Source organism: Microtus ochrogaster, linkage group LG10 (genome assembly GCF_000317375.1).
Source record: "Microtus ochrogaster isolate Prairie Vole_2 linkage group LG10, MicOch1.0, whole genome shotgun sequence".
Taxonomy (NCBI): domain Eukaryota; kingdom Metazoa; phylum Chordata; class Mammalia; order Rodentia; family Cricetidae; genus Microtus; species Microtus ochrogaster.
The window spans coordinates 7060386-7066385 of record NC_022035.1 but is presented as its reverse complement, the minus strand read 5'-3'; positions in this window follow the sequence as shown (position 1 = coordinate 7066385).

Sequence of the window (6000 nt, the reverse complement as noted above, 5' to 3'; positions counted from 1 at the left end):
GAGAGAGAGAGAGAGAGAGAGAGAGAGAGAGAGAGAGAGAGAGAGAGTTAGATAAGGACAAACATGTTAAATATGTTTTATTTTTATGGTTGGTTGATTTCTCAGCAAGTCTATAATTCCCCTCTTTTTTGTGTTTGGAAACAATCTTGAATCTCGAATTCTGGTAAAGACTTTGTTGTTATTTTGCCCGATTTTTGTTAAAGATTGCTGCAAACTGTAAATATAACACAATGTTACAAGTTGAAGGTTATCATTTAAGAAGACATGAGTTGATAAAGGAGCACACAGACTGAAATCTTTAGTCACTTAGTGCAATAGGCCCTTCTGAGAGGTTGTGCTGAGTAGTTTGGAATTTGAACATTGAATTTAATGTAAAATTTTCCAACTGATTCTTTCCATGCATAAATCTTAGGTTTATTTGCAACTTCTGTCAGGCAACATTGTTCAGAGGGCTCTAATATGCAGCTTTTTGTATTTTAGTAACATGCCGGATAGCCTGAGAGGCTACAGAGGTAAGTTGAAAAGACCTGAAAGGAATAAAAATATTGTTTATGCTTATTGGCAGATGTTAAGAGCTGGAGAAATAGATGCTAAGATCACCTGTCTTCATGGAGTACATTTTCCAAGTAGAAGAGGCTGATTAAGGATCAGGGTAAATCCTTGCTTAGATTCCACAACCACTATGTGTGCTTTATGTTGGATTTTCCTAACAGATATAGTAGGCAATAGTTTAGCTGCATTAATTCTGTAGCTTTGATTGCTTCTTGGAACTTACTACAGTAATGGATTGCTTATTGTTGAAGCTACATGCTGAGAATGCCACATTAAACAATTTCTTCATCATGATGACATTATAGATTGGATTTACACAAACTTAGATAGCACATCTTACTGCATAGGTGTATATTTTATACAACATATACCAAACAGCCTAACTGTGTTATCTATGTAATCTTTGTTTCTGTTTCTTTGTTTTGCTTCTGGGTCTATGATGAACAATACTATGTAAGATTAAAGCAAACAATAGTGCACGGTATGAAGATATTCACTAAGCATGAGATATATGAGGATGCTGCCAATAAAACATAGTATACCACTCACAGAAGAGCTTTTAAATATAAGTATAGTGATACACCATAAGAGTGTGATTAAACATATAGTATGTGGATGTGCAGGTATCTCTGTAGGAGACTATATAATCTCTTTTTAGACCTTTGAGGAACATCCAGACTGATTTTCATAGTAGTTGGAAGTTTATACTGTCACAGATAGTGAATACAGGCTTTTCTCTCTCAACATGTTTGTTATCATTTCCTTTTTGTTCTTTTACACTTCGCCATTGAAAACAGATGTTTTTCATGCAGTATATTCTGATTACTCTTTCTCCTTCCCCACTCCCCCAGCAACTCCCCTTCCACTCACAGCCACTTTATCTCTTGTTCTCTATCATTAGAAACAAATATGCACCTTAAAAGAAACAATAAGATATAAAACACATTAAAATAAAAACAAATAAACTGTAAAAGAAAAAATTAAAAGGAAAAGAAAAACAAAGAAAAAGCACAAGAAACACACATAGATGTAGAGACACACATTTGCATACACAGAGATTCCATAAAAATACAAAACTGAAAACCATAATGTATAAGCAAAAGACCTGTAAGGGGTAAAAAAAAAAGCCCAGAAAAAGTATTATGAATTAAAACCATCTGGAAATACCATTTGGTTTGGTTTGTGTTAGTCACTGGGCTTGGGGCCTTCCCTTAAGTGTAGTTTGTATATATAGTAAGAATTCATTGGAGAAAAATTATTTTTGCTTTGTAAGCAGTTATCAGAGATAGCTTCTAGGTTAGGGGGTTAGGGATGGGGTTAAAGTTCACTTTTCCTTTGTGGCATTGGTACCCCACCTAGCACAGACCTGTGCAAGTCCTGTGTATATTGCCACAGTCTCCATGAAATCATAGGTTTTGTAGCCCTATTGTGTCTAGAAGGACTTATTTGCTTGGTCTCTTTCATTTCTTCTGACTCTTATGGTCTTTCCACATTCTCTTCTGCAAGACTCCCTGAGCTCTGAGGGGAGGGATTTGAAGGAGATGTCCCACATAAGATTGAGTGCTCCATAGTCTATCGCTCTCTGCACATTGTCTTGTGAGTTTCCATATTTTTTCAAATACTGCACAAGGAATACTGCACGAGGGAGCTTTTCTGATAGTAGTCGAGAGTAAAACTGGTCTATGAGTATAACAGAATACTATTAGAGATCAGTTTATAGCTACGTTCCTTTAGCAGAACAGTAGAATCTTGCTTTCCCTAGATCTCTGGCTTATCTAGTCTCAGGTTCTTAACCACCCTATCAGTATCACTTAAGGATTCTAGCTCATGGAGTCGGCCCTTAGAACCAAGCAGATTGGTTCTAAGTGGTTGGTTACCCCCATAACTTTGTACTACTATTGGACCAACATAACTTGTGGGTAGCTCACCTTTGTAGATTGCAAGTTTTATAGCTGGGTTGGTATTCTATAGTTGTTTTTTTTTAATTTTTCTTATTTTTTTGTTCCTTGCTATTGGGGGCCTGCCACCCAGCTCCCAAATAAATACACACAGACTTAGTTTTACTTATGAACGTCCAACCATAACTTGGCTTATTTGTAGACAGGTTTTCTTAAATTATCACATCTCCATTTTGCCTTTGGGCTTTTACCTTTCTTTATCCTATTTTTTTTTCTTTCCTTCTCATTCTGTGACGTTTATTGTAGCTGGGTGGCTGGTCCCTGGTGTCCCGCCTCCTCTTTGTCTTGCTTCCCTTTTCTTCTCTTCCTCTCCTTCTATTTATTATCTCTGCCTGGCAGACCCGACTATCCCTCCCTTGTCTATCTATTGTTGTTCAGCTCATTATTAGACTAATCGGGTGTTTTATTCAGGCAAAGTAACACAACTTCAAAGAGTTGAATCAATGCAACATAAAAGCATGCGGCACATATTGCGTCATTAAACAAATGTTCAGCAGCATGAACATATGTAACACATCTTAAGCTAATATTCCACAATAGTGTTCACCTTTCTCCTTTGGTACCATGCAAAGTACCACGAATACTAGTCAGTAGGGGTAAATACTGTAAGTATGAACCAGCTCAGTATCCCATGTTCAATGAGCTATGCAGGTATAGTCTTCAGCAATAGGACATAACCATCAATTTATGGAGAGAAACAAATAGCCTTAGGAATAGCCTGGACTGTTTGGGTTTACCATATTGTCACTTTAAGAGCCAGCAATATCACTTTTGGGCATATAACCAAAGGAAGTTCATTCATACCACAATGATATGTGGTGTGGAAGGTCCTTCTTTCTATGTGTTGCTTTTATTGGTTAATGAATAAAGAAACTGCCTTAGCCTGTTGGTAGAGCAGAACTTAGATAGGCAGGGAAGACAGAACTGAATGCTGGGGGGAAGAAGGGCAAAGTCAGAGAGATACCATGGAACCGGCAGAGTCAGACATTGTTGTAAAAGGTGTGGCGGGCCGTTTCTTGCCACCTGGCTCCCAACTAGTTTACACCCGAAATAATTACATGGAAGCTGTATTCATTCAAACACTTCCTGGCCCATTAGTTCTAGCCTCTTATTGGCTAACTGTCACATATTAGTTTAACCCATCTCCATTAATGTATATTGCCACTTGACTGTGGCTTACCAGCATGAGTCTAATTGGCGTCTGTCTTGGAGAGGAGAGCCATGGCATCTGCCACATTACCTTCTTCCCAGTATTCTGTTCTGTCTACCCCACTCACCTAATTTTCTGCCCTATCAAAAGGCCAAGACAGTCTCTTTATTTAACCAATGAAAGTAACACATAGACAGAAGACCCTCCTACACCAAGACATGCTGAAACTTTGCTGGTTAGCACTGCCATGTGGCAATACACAGATTACTAAAAATGGGTTAAAGTAAGTTCTAAGAGTTAGCCAATAAGAAGTTAGAGCTAATGGGTCAAGCAGTGATTTAATGAATATAGTTTCTATTTGGTTATTTCTTTTCTGGGCGGTTGGGACAAACAAGCAGCCCCCTGCAACAGACATGTGCTCAATTATGTCTATAGCAGCATTATTTGACATAGCCAGAACTGGGAAATAACCTAGATGCTCCTCAACTGAAGAATGGATAAAGAAAATGTGATATATTTACACAACAGAGTGCTACTCAATAGTGAAAAATAATGATGTCTTTAAATTTGCAGGTAAATGAATGAATCTAGAAAAAAAACTATATTGAACAAGTTAACCCAGACCCAGAAAGACAAATATAATTTATACTCAGTCATAAGTCCTTTTAGACATGAATCAAAGAATTCTACAATCCACAGCCCCAGAGACCCTAGACAACAAAGAGGACTCTAAGAGAGACGTACATGGAACTAAATAGGAAGGAGAAAAAGACAAGATCTCCCCAGTAAATTGGGGGTGTGGTAGAAGGGGAGAGAGGAGGAAGGGAGGTAAGCGAAAAAAATGTATAGTGCAATAAAAATAATAAAAAGAAAAATGTCAGTGTAATGATCTATAATATTATTCTGTTATACTCGTAGAGTGGAGCCTAGCCCAATTGTCATCAGAGAGGCTTCATCCAGGATCTGATGGAAACATATGCAGAGACCCACAACCAGGCTTTAGGATGTGCTTAAGGAATTCTGATGAAGTGAGGGAGGAAGGATTGCAGGAGCGAGAGGGGTCAATGACATCACAAGAAAACCCATTGAATCAACTAACCAAGGCTCATAGAGGCTCACAGAGTCCCAACCACCAACCAAAGAATTTGCATGGGACTGAACTAGGCCCTCTGCACATATATTACAGCTGTGTGGCTTGGTCTTTCTGTGGTACTCCTAACAATGAGAGCAGAGCTTTCTCTGACTTTTTTAGTGGCTATTGTGACCCTAGTCTTCATACTAAATTGCCTTGCCCAAAGAAGGCAAAGTGTTTAGTCTTCCTGCAACTTGATATGCCATGTTTAGTTAGTATTCATAGGAGTCCTGTAGTCTACTGAATAGAAATGGAGCAGCAGTTGGTGGGGGTGGCAAAGGGGAGGTGGGAAAAGAGACCGGGAGGAGAGGAGGAAAGAGAAACTGCAATTGGTATGTAAAATAAATAAAAATAAAAAGTGATGCTCACTATAATCGTAAAGTATATTTTCTAAATTTTAGATCTTGTTTTATGTATTTGAGTTTTTTGTTTGCACCTATACATGTGCACCACATATCTGCCTGTGCCTGCGGGATCAGAAGATGACATTGGAGCCCATGGAACTGGAGTTATTCATGATTGTCAAATATCATGTGGGTGCTGCAAACCGACCAGGGGTTCTCTGCATGAGCAACAAGTGGTCTGAATCAGTGATGGATTTTTCTAGTTCCAAGTATTGTATTCTGATACTATTAGCCATGGAATAAATTTGTTTGTGTAAGCATTATCTGTTGAAATAAGAGCTGCGAGGCTGCATCCCCAGCACCCTGCCGCCCACATGGCTAGCTTAGCTTATGTCCCGAAATAATTACACGGAAACTGTATTCTTTTAATCACTGCCTGACCCATTAGTTTCAGCCTCTTATTGGCTAGCTCTTACATATTGATCTAACCCATTTCTATTAATCTTTGTAGCCCACAAGCTGGCTTACCAGGAATGATCTTAACCTGCATCTGCCTGGAGTGGGAGAACCATGGCGACTCACTGACTCAGCTTCTTTCTCCCAGCATCCTGTTCTGTTTTCTCCGTCTACCTAAGGGTTGGCCTATGAAATGGGCCTAGGCAGTTTCTTTATTAATAAGAAATCATTCCCACATCAATTATCTCAAAAATGAATCATAAACATTACAACATTACAAGGTCAATGTTAACATAAAATAGGAAATTTTCAGCTCCACCGTACTGTTATAGTACCAGTATGACAATTATCATTTGCTGTGTGTATCAAATTAATGTGTCCATATTCCAACCATTTAATGGACATCTC